The sequence below is a fragment of the Hibiscus syriacus genome, unplaced genomic scaffold (genome assembly GCF_006381635.1).
Source record: "Hibiscus syriacus cultivar Baekdansim isolate YM2019G1 unplaced genomic scaffold, ASM638163v2 tig00112114_pilon, whole genome shotgun sequence".
NCBI classification, from domain to species: Eukaryota; Viridiplantae; Streptophyta; class Magnoliopsida; order Malvales; family Malvaceae; genus Hibiscus; species Hibiscus syriacus.
Window position 1 is genome coordinate 434599 of NW_024063255.1, and position 15317 is coordinate 449915.

The 15317-nt window shown below is 32.4% G+C and overlaps 2 pseudogenes; one reads left to right on the top strand and one right to left on the bottom strand.

Moving 5' to 3' along the window:
- The first annotated feature begins 4635 nt into the window (after positions 1 to 4635).
- On the top strand, positions 4636 to 8487 carry LOC120174500 (annotated as a pseudogene).
- A 2501-nt stretch (positions 8488 to 10988) lies between these two features.
- LOC120174623 lies at positions 10989 to 14756 on the bottom strand (annotated as a pseudogene).
- Between the last annotated feature and the right edge of the window lie 561 nt (positions 14757 to 15317).

The window sequence follows — 15317 nt, forward strand, 5'->3', positions numbered from 1 at the left end:
TCCAGTATATGGCAATTAAGGCTAGCTTTACGTTTCTAAGTAAGTCTTAAATCTTAATCACATCTCTTAATTAATCCTCGTTAACTTGTTTATTTTCCGATTAGAGTAAGAATTATATATTTTATTATTTATTAATTATATATTTGTAGTAAAATTTAGGGGAAACTTGATTTTATTGGATTAGTCTATTTTAATATAGAGTTGTTAAATAAGATTAGAATCCGATCAATGTTATAATATTTTAAAATATAAGATATGATACATTTTAGTTCAATAAAATTAAAATAATGGAAACAATTTATTAATTTAAAATATATAAAATGATACATTTCAATTATAACATATTAAATTCAATTTTAATTTAATTTTTGCATTAAATGCGACTTAAAATATAAATAAAATATATTCATTTATTAATCAATTATAACATTTGTTTATATATATTTTATATTTTCGTACTATTCAATTATTTCATGTTTGAGTCCTTATATTACTATTAACTATATTATAAATTATATATATGATGTTCTATATACTAGACAAATGTAGTGGTCTAGCTTAGTGGTTAAGGTGTTTAGTTTTTCTGCTTGCGTCTTAGGTTCAAACCCCACCAGTTGTTGTTATTGATTTAATTTATTTTTCATTCATTCAATTGGTGACACGTGACACCATTTGATTGGATGGAAATTTATTAAATAAAAAACATTAAAAAAAACTTCCAATCACACAGTGACATATATCACCATTGAGGATTAAATTTACTGAATTAAATAAAAGTTATGACCAAATTAATAGGATATGTAAGTAATGATGATTAAATGTGTAATTATACAAATTTTATTAACTGTCAAATCATCTCCTTCGTTAATATTTAACGGAATGTGGCTTGATTGACAAGAATTAAATAGTTAGGTGACTCGACTGAAAAAATTTAAAAATCGGTGATTAAAGTAAAAGGGATAAATAGTTAGGTGGTTAATGATATAATTTACCCTAAAAACTAATGTTTTATAAATATTGCATTTTTATTAAATTATATTTAGATTTTTAACTAATTTATAATTATACATTTAGTGCTTTATAATTTAACGTTTTATAAATTAATTTAATAGTGCTCATCATTAACGATACTCATTCGTGCTCGTTGATCGTGGCAGTATCATCCTATATATATATTCTAATTCACACTATCTATTATAATTCACTATTAAAACTTGATAAATGTCATTTGAAAATATACATGGATAAATGTATGATTTTATGTTACGAGGTTTGTTATACTTTTCAGATAATAACTTCTTGAAGCTATCAGCTTTTTATTAGTCAAGACCTTCGGGCATATCCTCCGTGTATCAAAGTCCGCATCCTCTAGGCATACACTTCCAAGTCAATTATATTGTATAAGCAAGACTTTGACAAATCTACCTTACATATTAGAATAAAATTCAAGATCTGACTATGATATCTATTTAGCGAGTTAATCTATGAATAATCATAATTATCCTATGTCTGACACCATCAATTAATAGTCACTATAAATACTCTTCAATCAAAACTAAAGATGGGCAAAACCTTTAGTAATCTACCCACAATCTTTCTCCTATTTCTTATTATTAACTCTCTCTCACATGAAAATATAGATCAACGGTCGCATTCTTATAAGTTGCGCCTCTCTTCCCAAATTAGAAGGGATGAACCGCTATCGATCAATAAGATAAATTGTTCCTATCAACAGACACAAACTTTTAAAAAATTATATTATAAATTAAAATAACAAAATTTTAAAAATAAAAAAAATAAATTAATAAAAAATATTAAGTTATACAAAATTAGAATATTAATATACACGACTATTTCTAACATCCTATTGATCCATCTCTACAGATAAAGAAAATGAAGAAGAAAGAATTCCTAAAGCAAAATCCAAATTCAAATCCATCGAATTTAAAATTATTTTAAACTAAACCAAAACTATAAAATTATGAATTGATTTAAAAAATAATAATTTTTCGAGTCAATCTAACTTGCACATAGAAATAATACATTTAAATCTCATAAGAAATCTGTCCGTCTTGAACTATATTATATTGTAGGCTTCATAGCTAAATTTAGATTTTTTTTTGTCTATATTGTTTTAACACTTGAATTTGGAAATTTTATCAAATTAATTTTTATATTTTATTAATTTAGGTTGATATATTTTTATTTAATTTTAAAATATGATTAGGTTAATATATTAACTCTTGAATACTTTTTTTTATTGAATTTGAACATTTTATCAAATAACCCCTAAAATTAGTACTTATCAATATTTTTAGTTAATTAAATTGAATATTTATTTAATAAAAACAATTTATTAAACTCAAATATGATTAGGTTAATAGTAATTAAAATATTTGAACTCATTGAATAGTTTCAGTGGTAAAAAAAATGTTATTCTCTCTAGAATACTCAAATTCGAATAATTACGTTTATCAGATGATGTATTATTAATATGGTAGAAAATTAAACAAATATTACCTTATAATCAATTTAAATTATTAAAAACAATAATATTTAAAATAGTAGTTAGAATATTTAAATCAAAATTTGTAACATTTGAATTTGTAAAAAGATAAATTATATATATATATATATATATTCTTCACGATTAAAAATTAGTAAATATCCTTTGAAAATTGATAGGAATATATGTATGATCTTATATTAAGGAATCTTGTTATATTTTATAAGAATAACTTCCGAAAATTGTCAGCTTTCTGTCAGTCAATATCTTTGAATATATCTTCCGTTTACCGGAGCTTGTATCCTCTAAGCATGTGCCTTCAAGTCAACTATAGAATATAAAAAAACATTTGATAGATTCGTGTAATATATCAAAACGAAATCTAAGATTTGATTATTGTATCTATTTAGCCCGTTAACTTATGAATAATTATAATTACATTATGTTTTACACCACAAACTATTGATCACTATAAATACTTGCTTTATCAAAACTAACAGGGATAAAACCTTCAATAATTTACACACAATTTTTCTACTATTTCTTATAATCAACTCTGTCACGTAAGAATATAGGCTAACGGTCGCATTCTTATGAGCTATGACTCCTCTTCCCAAAACAAAAGGGATGAACTGTTAACGATTAACGAGATAAAATTATTTTCATCAACAGACACATACTCTTAACAAATTATATTATAAATTTAAAATAATAAAATTAATAAAAAAATATTTAAATTATATAAAATTTTTGAGTACTAATATATACACGGCTATTTCTAACATCCCATCGACCATATGTACAAATAAAGAAAGTTTGAAGAAGAAAGAAACCTAAAGCAAACTCCAAATCCATAGAGAGAACCTTCTCTGAAGGAAGACATAAAAGAAAGGGGCAGTAGGCAAAGGCTTAAGGAAGCGGCAAGCTTTGAAAAACAACGTTTGCTCCACGTGTTTTCCCTGTCATGGTTTACCCGCAACCGACGCTATATTAACCCTCCACCCTCCACTTTTTTTTTTTCCTTTTAAAATAATATGACATAAGTATAAGTATAATATATTATTTGTTGAAAGATAATTTTTAATCTTTTGATATTAAATGTTTATACTTATAATATATATAGTATTCAAATCAAAAATTTTAAAAAATAACAATAATTTATTTATCATTAAAACCGTTTAATTAGTACTACTTTTCTCTTTAATCACCGTTTCCGGCAATTAACAATTCCCACCAAACGCCACGATAGGGAAAGCCAAACCACAAGCTGAGTTTCACACCCTTTCAAACTTTGTTCTTTTGTGTTTATTACGTCTACAATTTTCACACCCATGAAACTACTACTTCAAGGGGTAATTATTATTTTATGAAAGAAAAATATTTATAATATTTTGAAAAAGCAATAATAGATATAAATTAGTTTAATAAGATTGACTTTAAATCGTTTATGTAAATATAAGAGATTCAAATTTTAATATTGTGATTGGAGAAAATTGAGTTGAGAGATCATTCATATCTATTTCTATAAGATTGAATCTCAATAAAATTATATGATCCTATTCTCATATATAATGGGATAAAGGGGAGGTAGGATAGTAGGTTGCCCCCAACGCCAGGTTGAGACCCTATGCCCACAACCACAAGGTTAAGAGTCTTGCGCTCTACCAATTGAGCTGGACGAACAATTCAAGATTGAATCTGAATTAATCGATTAATAAATTGTAATTTTATGTATAAATCAAAAAAATATGAATTGTATGGTTCTAACCGCTATAATCACTCTGTTCCGATCAACAAACTCATAACCTTCAAAAATATGTATTATATAATAAATTATTTTACCTTAAAATTTAGTTGTAATATTTGAATTTTATACTTATTGATTTCATAAAACAATAACATTATTTTATTAATAGAGTCTTAATTCAATATATACGACTTTTATGTAAAAATTAATTTTATTTTACTCTTTGTCATTATAAATATGGACATAAATTACAAATATAATTACATATAATTATAAGATTAGTTAATAGTCATAATTTACGTTAATGACGAAAGAAAAGAATTAAAAAATAGTTATGAAATGTACAACATTTTATTACCACAACTCTTTAAATCGGTAACTCAAAGACTTTAAGAGAGAGAGACGAAACAGTTCTTCTCTCTTTCTGGTCATCAGTAATGGCTTCCAAGATCTTCACCTGCCTTCTTCTTCTTCAATCTCATGTTCAACGATCTCATTTGCATTACAAGAGACCTCACCGGCGACGAATCACACGGGTCAGATCAATTCCAACTCGGTCCTGGTGGCTCTGTTGGACTCGCATTACACTGAGCTTGCCGAGTTGGTGGAGAAGGCTTTATTATTGCAGACTCTTGAAGAAGCTGTGGGAAAACACAATATCACCATTTTTGCTCCCAAAAATGAAGCACTGGAGCGGGATCTCGACCCTGAGTTCAAGCGGTTCTTGCTCGAGCCTGGTAATCTTAAGTCTCTTCAAACTCTCTTGCTCTATCACATTGTGCCCGCCAGGATCGATCCGAAATCGAATTCTGCGTTAACCCACCACCGTACTTTATCGAACCACCGAGTCGAATTCAGCGGAGACGATTCGTTTGGTGTCAAATTCATCGGTACGGCTAAAGTCATTACCCCCAACGCTATCAATCGTCCGACGGTGTCATCCACGCATCGAACAGCTCTTAATCCCCCGATCCGTACAACAAGATTTTAACAACCGTAGAAGCCTCCGCGCAATCTCTGCCGTTAAACCGGAAGGAGCTCCGGAAGTTGACCCCAGAACCCACCGCTTGAAAAAACCAGCCCCTCCCGTCAAGCCAGGCGCGCCGCCCGTCCTCCCAATATACGACGCCATGGCCCCGGGCCCGTCGCTAGCTCCAGCACCGGCTCCGGGACCCGGTGGACCCCACCACCATTTCAACGGGATGAGGCAAGTCAAAGATTTCATACAGACCCTGTTACAATACGGCGGGTACAACGAAATGGCGGACATTTTAGTGAACTTAACATCGCTGGCCACCGAAATGGGCCGGCTGGTCTCCGAGGGTTACGTTTTAACCGTTTTAGCACCCAACGACGAGGCAATGGCGGAGCTAACGACGGACCAGCTGAGCGAACCGGGAGCACCGGAGCAAATCATATATTACCATATAATCCCCGAGTACCAAACCGAGGAAAGCATGTACAATGCGGTGAGGAGATTCGGGAAAGTGTCGTATGATACATTGAGGTTGCCGCATAAAGTTTTGGCGCAGGAAGCCGATGGGTCTGTTAGATTCGGCCATACCGATGGATCTGCGTATTTGTTCGATCCCGATATTTACACCGACGGAAGGATCTCCGTTCAAGGTATCGACAGCGTTCTTTTCCCGTCGGAGGAGAAAGCTAAGGAAGAAAAGAAAACCATCAAAGTTGCCACCGTTAAACCCAGAAGAGGTAAATTTCATTATCATCATTATCAATATTTACGTTAAATTGATTGCTAAGCATATCATTGATTTGGTAATAGTTACGGCGGCAACGCTGGTTGCCGGGGAATATTTGGTGGGTACTGGATAATTCGGAAACTGTCGGTGCGTTAGAATCGTTTTAGAGGGTAGAATTGTCCATTTTTTTTTTTGGTTTTTGTTGTCTCCATTTATATTTGTTAAACTTATTTAAAATATTAATCATAGTTAGCATATTAAATATATTTAATTCAAGAAAAAAATATTTAATCATCTTTATAATGGCTCCAACTGAAATGATGTTATGAGCGAACTAACGTAAAATTTTAAAAAAAATTATTTAAAAATTTAAAAATCAAATATATTTATGTCTTAATATATAGTTTTATTCTATCATAAATCGATTGATTAATTCTGCTGGTTGAGTTTAATTCAATTTGCATTGCCGATGATATAATATATACGAAACGTGAGATTAAATATACTTAAATGTTCAATATCCTTCTATTTATAGGTGAAGAAAAAGAATCTAGGTATTATGTGGATGAAAAGAAAAACCCTATTGTTAGTGGATCAAATAATTATCTTTAATTAATGGAAGAATAATTTAATCTCTTATTATTCTGTTACTTTCATTGCAATTTCATATGACTGACTTGAAGTTATTTTCTAGCCTTACATCAACCTGTTTGTTGGGAGGGAAATTTATGGATTCATATATATTTTTATTTTAATAGTTTGCGGTGATTATAATTTATTATTTGTTCCGAATTTTTTTAAATTTGTTGATAGTGCACGCACATCCTACAAACGCAGTTGCTCGAACTCAGAACCTCTAGGAAGAATAATATTTCTTTTTATCACTTGATAAGTTCACATATTTTATTATTTGTTACAATTTAAGTCTATCTTTTAATGACACGACTCTTCACCTCCTTTTTCTCGGACTGAAGAGTGATTTTCGTGTCGGATACAATTATGTATTTGATAATAATATACTAACATTTTAGAAATAGGACATAGAGGTATTTGATGATTGTTGGTTCGATTGACATCATTACTGGTATAACTTCTAAGAGGCTTGAATTCGAGTGTTTAAACATACAATAGCCTTTGATTTATAGGATATCGTGGGTAGTTTTAGGTATTGTATCAAAATTTGAAGTATGGGAATCTGTAGCTGTCTTTAAGAGTTTTGATGAATCAATTGATGCCAAATTAAAACATGCTATAAAGTTTATTTAAGTGTCGGTAAGGGAATATATATATATATATATATATATATTATACCTTTGCAGTTGGTGCTTTGGAATTAGTTGGCGTGTCCAACATGAAAGTTGCAGAATAACAACAATATAATTTTGTTTTGACTTCACAGGAATCTTGACCGCCCATTGTTTTCCTTGTGGAAAATAGCTTTCACCAACATGCTTGTTTTCTTTCTATAAATTATCATTCTAAACATTTTTTTATTCACCATTACCTGCCATTTTGTTAATCCAATGGTTGAGATTCGTTACGATATTAATTTTTTATAATACATGCATGATGCATATGTTCGATATAGGTATGCTCGATGTATTCGAATACGTGTATTAGATGGGTAGTTTTTTAATCAAGTTAATATGTAGCTTTCAATTGATCTTCCTCATTTAAAATGGGAAACATGGTTGGGACGGCCTAATATTTTAGCCTAAATGTTCTTGACAGGGAAGTTGCTTGAAGTTGCATGCCGAATGCTCGAGACGATTGGACAGGATTCTCGTTTCACCACCTGCCGACTATGAACACAACAACCATCGCTTCCCTACGCGATATACGAGACTTCAAACGAGGAAAATGTAAGTTCCTCATTTCTGCATATTAAACTGCAACCATACCGAAATCGAATTCAGAGATTAGCTCGACTGGTTTTCAAAGTAGTCTCCTTATGACATAACATGTCCGAATTCAGCCTTAGTCCCTGCATTGGATTAACATTAGTTCTTACAGCTCAATCCAGCTACCTACACAGCCTGGTAAATGTGGTTGAATGTCACATCATACATTTCTACCTTACCATATGATTTTAAATTAAAGGTCAACAACAGAATCAGTCCATCTTTATAGCATCTCTGCATTATTTAATTAATAATGCTGTCCTTTTTCTTTTCTTTTCTAATTTTTTGTGCAAGTCAAGCATCCTATTCCCCCAAAAAACAAAAGCAAAGAAGAGAAATGAAAGGGAACGATAACCCATAATTACTAATTCATTCAATTACTGATCCAAATGCAGGTGAACCAGCATAGTTTATAAGTCCTTGAATGAGATGTCTCTGCCTTGGGGTTTTAGTTTTTCCCTTTTTTTCTTCTATATTCTATGGTTCAAAAGGAAGCAGAAACATCACCCTGGTTGGTTGTTGATATCTACAAGATCTTTGTATTCTGTCATTTATGTGTGTAATAAGATGGTGGTAGTAATGGTGGCAGTCAACGGCAGCGGTGGTGGTGGAGGGCATGGAAAGAGGAAAGGCTGAGGGGTTTACTTTTGTGTGTAGATGGAAGTGAAGCCCACCATGTAGGCTATACCACTTAATACTGTGAAAAATATATATGTGGGGATAATAATAAATATATAATGTATTCCTTTTTTATTCACCATGTAAGAAAAATGAAATTGTAAGTATTAATTTTCATTTGTGAATACTCCAACAATGTTTCATATTGACTTTGCAAACGAATTTTGATTGGTCCTTTTGTTTTGTAATTTGGTTGAACCTTTTGTCTGTCTAGAACCATCAAAATATAATTTTTTAATTCAGATTAATTATTCAACAGATTGAATATCAATAATTAAATAAAATAAAAATGTTAATAGAAATATATATCGAAAGAATTTAAGAAATAGCAAAATTCAAGGAGCAATAAATAAAGAGTGTAATAAAGCAAATGATAAATGGAGAGCCTAATTCAATAGAGATAATTTATCATTGCATTTCTCAGCCAGCAATTTCTGATTATTTTTCGCATGTGTTAAAAACATGCAGGAGTGCTCGACATGTGGCACTGGATCCAAAAGAAATCAGGGTAAATTATACATTTAGTCACTTAACTTTTATCGTATTATTTTTTTGTTCATCCAACTATAAAATCTTATGAGTTTGTCACTCGACCTTTGAAATACGTTCTTGGTTACCCAATTGTTTGTTGCTTAATGACAACACCAGAATGTCGTGATTTGGATTTTTTTCCCTGAAATTAGTTTAATACTTTTACATCTTTCTAATGGCATAAATCTTTCACTACCACTGTTTGATTATCTCGATGAATATTTATGGCATAATTGGTATTAAAATATTTTTCCTTTTCTAATTTATCTTTTCACTTTAATTTTTTTTGAAATTATTTTAAAACCAATAAAACTTAAAATTCAACTTTTTTCTAGCCTATTTGTAATCTCCGTATTCTAATCAATATAGAATCAAGATATATTATTTTTTCATTATTCTCGATCTTTGAACTATTCGAATTGGAAAAAAGTTGAAAACCGGTGAATGAAAACGAGTTTGAAAATATGGGTTTGAGAGGAAAGTTTTATGGAATTTTGCATAAATTTAACAGAAAAAAATCAAATGATATTAAAAAATTAACAATCGAGTAGTTGAAAATATAAAATTTGAATAATAAAACTAAAGAAGATAAAGTTAAAAAAATGAAAACAAACTGATACAAACGAGACTTACTAAAATAATCATCCTTTCTTCTCCTTCCCTCTCATTCTTATTTTTTCTATTTATCTAATTAAAATATATACAAATAGACTATTATTATTTTAATAATGATATTTTTCACATCTCATAATTGTATTTCTTTTCACATTTCTTTCTATAGTTGTCATTATCACCGTCATTCATAATATTAATAATTTATTTTTAAAAAAATTAAAACTAATATATTATTTTTTCTAGTTGCTTGCGAACTTTTAGAGTCGAGTATCAAGTAGCTCGTTTCGGCTCGTTAAAAACTCAAGTTGAGTTTGAGTCGAGTCCATTCAATTCGAGTGTTAACTGAGTCGTATTCGAGTAACTTGTGATATGTCTCTTCTCATTTGCAGTCCTACTTTATCGTCAAACTTTATTGGTTTAATTATTTTTAGGTCTCTATTAATTTGAGACTAATTAAATTAAACCTTGTATCTTTTTTAAGATCGATTCTAAATAATTTTCTTTATTTGAATGTTATTGAGTGACAATGGAGCTAAATTCATGAAGAAGATGAGGGAAGATCATATAGGAGCTTTGAGGAGAAATATAAGGTTCGTTATTGAAGCTTCTAGCTTAATAAGCTAATCGAAGGTTTGTGCATCATATTTTAGATAATTTTCAATGCTTGACTTGAGATATTTACGTGTTATGTATGATTATATGATGCTAAGAATGATCTCCTTAATATGTTTAAAGCGGGCCATTGAGTGTTTTATTAGTGGTATGTTGATTTGAATTAGTATATAGGGTCCTATACGAGTTTTAAATCATTTCAAGTGTTCTCGTACTTAATTTGAGGGTAAAGTACACAAATGGTCACCGATCATACGATATTGTTTTGTAACTATTATAAATTACAAAATGATCATTGACTATATGAAATTACTTTATCGAGTCCCTCGACTATTAAAAATTACAAAATGATCACCGAATTATTTATTATATTCTAAACTCGTCTTTATCCGTACTAGGTGTTTACGGGCAATAGTTTTGAAACTCGAAAAGTAAAAACTTTTGGAGTTTCAAAAGATTTTAAATCTTCGTCGGTTTCGAAACTTTGAGGCTATTTCAAACAGAAGGGGTTCGAATGATCTGTTTTCGATTGCTTGAGCTATCACACCTTTGAAGTTGAGACCAATTATGAATATACAAATTGAAGACTAAAACCATAAAAAAAAACCCCCACAGTTCATAGTGTAAGAGAGCACAAATTACTTGTGTAGAAAGTATACAACATGATGGAAGGGAATTTTAAAAGCAGAAAAAGGTGGAATAAATGGCCAAAAGCTCAATGCAGAGACATGGCTGCCCTTTGCAAAGAACAATGGTTTACTCCTTACTATACAAATCTCAGTTCCCTCAAAAACTTGAAAGGAAAGGAAAAAAAACAAACCATGGAACTTGTGCAACTGCCTAAACTTTCAATGCTTCTCTAAATTTTATGCTAAAATTATTCTGTAGGCCTTTCTTACCGGCACCGGCTATATTCCCGCCCTGCATCATCGCTACAAACTCATTGTAATCGATGCGTCCATCCTGCATATGAATGGTAGAATACAAGATCAGTGGATTGGGTTATTGCCAATGGATGCATTTAGGGTCTTATAATGAAAATTGGATAACTTTACACTGAATAAACGAGAGACTGTTTACAGGATACGGAAACCGGATGTGAAGAAAAAGGAAAGTACTACCAATTCAGTTTGACGTTAAGGGACGTGGCACCTTAAAATCCCTCCCTTTCTTCCTTTTGGTTAACTAATCGGTCAAATAATCGTGCTTAAAAAAATGAACCACTTACATTATCCTGATCAACTTCTCGAATCATTTCTTCAAGGCGAACATCCTCTATGCCAAACTCCTCGCATGCTTGTTGGAGCTCATCCGGGGTAATATAACCACTACCATCCTTATCGAAGTAGGAAAAGGCGGCAAATAGATGATCTTCTCGCTCGATTTTGTTTAGGTGCAGTGTAGCAGCTACAAATTCCCCGTAGTCGATCGTGCCATTATTATCAACATCAGCCTGTGGTTGAAGAAGACATTTGCATTAGAGACAACTTGTCATTGCTTATTCCCAATTAATTTTGTATTATCAATAGAACAAAGAAAATAAGTACTTCAAAAAGAAAAGCTGTATTTCGAATCAAAATCCTCGAGCAAATTCGTACAAATTTAGGACAACAAATATTTTGTTGCATTTAAACCCTGAAAATCCCAAAATTGAGTAAACCAAACCAAGATATTCCGACGAATTCACAAACTTTGGCTTCCTTCGGAAATGCATAACCAGCCATGAACTGCCTTAAATATAGTATATGCAAATTGGGTCTTGACTCTTATACTTACTGCTTGCATAAGATCATAAATTTCAGACTCTTTAAGATTAGCTCCAACTCTTTTCAGTCCCGCTTTAAGTTCTTCGAAGGTGATCTGACCACTGTTGTCGGTGTCTATCATCTTGAACATTTCTTTCAGGCCAGCTATTTCTTCTTCAGACAGGCTCTCTGCAATTACCTGCAAGGGAAACGAGAAAGATTTTTAGTTCAACGTAACTAGAAAATGAAAAGAACAAAGTTTTAAACATTAACATTATGATGAATAGGTTTCATAGCTCGAGTATCCACTCAAGAAACTTACTCTAAGGGCCATTTTCTTGAGCTATTCATTGCAGAAAATTGCTTCATACGACTTAAAACAGCAGAATCAAGAGGCTTGTCTGGAGCAACACCATCAATCTGTATCCAAGGGTGGCCTGTATAGGTTTTGAGCGATATTAGTAATGGAAAAATACTGCTTTTGCTACAAAGAGGGAAAAAATACAATATTATATCATCGATTAAAAATGAACATATAATTAAAATGTACGAAGTAAAACTATGCAATTTTGACATTTAAAAGATTATATTTCATAATTGACTCTTTAAAAATTTATTTGCTTTTGTATCCAAATGCGGTTTTTAACCTTATGCTTCTGGTAGCAAAAGGCAAAAGCGCTAACGCAATGGAGCCTCAATAAATCCTAAAAGTTATCTGATAACAAAAGGCTGGACCAGAGTAAAAGAATGTGACTTACACAAAACTTCATGTGCAGTTAACCGTCTCCTAGGGTCTCGAATGAGCATTCGCCTCACCAAATCTTTTGCACTTTCAGAGATGCTAGGCCAAGGATCAGAATCAAAATCCAAGTCACCATGCAAGACCTCTTCAAATACCTTGCTCTTTTTCTACATCACGAACGTGAAGATCAAAACATAATCATGATGATGTCAACAAATGGGCAGCGAAAATAATTGCACTTGGCGAAATTAAAATAGAGAAGATCTTATGGATCAGAAAATTCCTTACCTGCCCAAAAGGGAGGAACTCCACTTAAGAGAATGTATAGAATTACTCCTGCACTCCATACATCAGCTTCTGGACCATAATGCTTACGTAAGACTTCAGGGGCAACATAGTATGGGCTTCCAACCACATCTGTGAATCTTTCACCTACATAGAAATGGTGGCCAAGAGAATTCAAATGTGTTAAAAAAGAGTACATCTTCTCTTAATTGCTCTGGTAAATCACAAGCCGGGTCAAACTTTTGAGGTGTTTTTGCTATATTGACAATGCAAACTGAAAATGAAAGCATAAATAAATACTTTACAAGCACATCAATGGAAAGCTAGTAAATTTCATGCCAATTCTAACCAGAAAGATAATGCTATTCTTTCTTAAAGAAAGCACCTTTCTTAAATAGTGCTTTCTTTAAGAAAGAATGGCCTACTTCAAGATTGGGGCTCAAAGGTAATGCTTAATGGACGGCCAGTAGCAGGGTATCACCATAGGACTAGCAGCATATCACGACACCCGGGTGTCACGAACCATTTGAAATGCAATGTCTAACACGATAGAATATCTAATTTTGTAATCTTACAAGGCATTGTAGTTTTAAAAGGAAAATGAAGATCAAATTGAAAAAACTTGGTCAGCCTAAACATATATATGAGGGTCATACCCTCCATTTGTTTTCTTTCCTCTTATTTCTGGGTAACCGAAAGAAAATAATATCAAACAGCTCATACCTGGCTTAAAGAATATCGATAATCCAAAATCAATAGCCTTGAGAAGCGAATCCTCCTGCTGATTGACAAAAAGAAAATTCTCAGGTTTGAGGTCTCTATGCATAACCCCCAAAGAATGGCAGGCTTCCACAACCCCAACTATAGTCCTCGTAAGTGCAGCTGCCTTTCTTTCAGTATATGTCCTCGCTGAATAATTCTATCAAAAGCTCTCCACCAGCACATAACTCCATAACAACATGAACTGCCACAGCATCCTCGTAAGCTCCTTTTATAGATATAACATTTGGATGGCCAGCCAAATGGTGCATTATCTGAATTTCCCTTCTCACATCCTCTACATCCTCATCAGTTAACAACTTCCTCTTTGCGATTGATTTGCAAGCATACTCTTTTCCAGTCGACTTCTCCACACAAAGGAAAGTCGTCCCAAATTGCCCTTGCCCTAGTTTTCTCCCTAGGCTGTAATGTTCCTTGAAAACACCAGTCCTTGTTTGTAACACTGATTCCCTGAGCCCCGCACTGGACACCCTGTTCATATGAGGTAACTTGGGTTTGCCTGGCTTTTCGGGTTTAGTTTCTGGTTCAATCTTCGGTTTAGCCTCTTGTTTGGTCTCTGGTTCTGGCATTGTCACGTGCTCTGGAGGTTTGTTTAGGACTGGTAATGGCGATTCAGGTTCTCTAGCTGCCATCTCACTCCCTGTTTCCCCATTAGGATGAGAAACCGAGTCGTCGGGCAATCTAGACCGCCACATTGCGGCGGAAACCGATTGGAAAAACCCATTCTTGGAAATGCTTGGTCCTACACAAGTGTTCCCCATCTACTCTCACACTAGAAATTCCTTCTTCAAAATAGAAATTACCAGTTTTATCATTAATATCTACAACCAACAGTTGGGGCCAATCCAACACATAATGATCTGATCTTCCTAATAAGAACCAAGCTCCCTAAATTATTTATGTAAAAATCAAATTGATGCCAAAAGATAAGAACTTATCGCTTACCTCCAAACTTCAAAAACCATCCATAAAAAAGAAGCTTATGATTGAAGTAGCAAGATTAAGAACCTGAGTTGTTGAAACAAGAAAAGAAGAAAGTCAACACAATCATTTATCACCAACTAAACAAGAAAAATAAATAAAAATTCTTGGATCTCAAAATTCAGCAAACCAAAACCTTGACACCATAAAAGAAAAGAAACCCACGAAAGATCAACAAGAAAGACTAAAACCCGGAAGAGTAAAGTTGAAGAATAAGGGGGGGAAAACTATGGGTTATACAGTTTACCAGGTCTTGGGGTTAGGCCAAATGGTTGAAAAAGAAAGAAGAAGTTGTCAAATTTCAAAATTTTACAACTACTGGGGAGAGTGGTAATAGGGAAGTTCTTCAAACTTTGTTTATATCTAAATCTGAACAATTATTATGATATATTTATTGGATTAAAATAAAATAAAATGGAAACAAATGAGAACGAGGCTTGAACGTGCGTTAGGACATTATTGAAGGAAAACGCGTATGGTTTGGTTTTCGG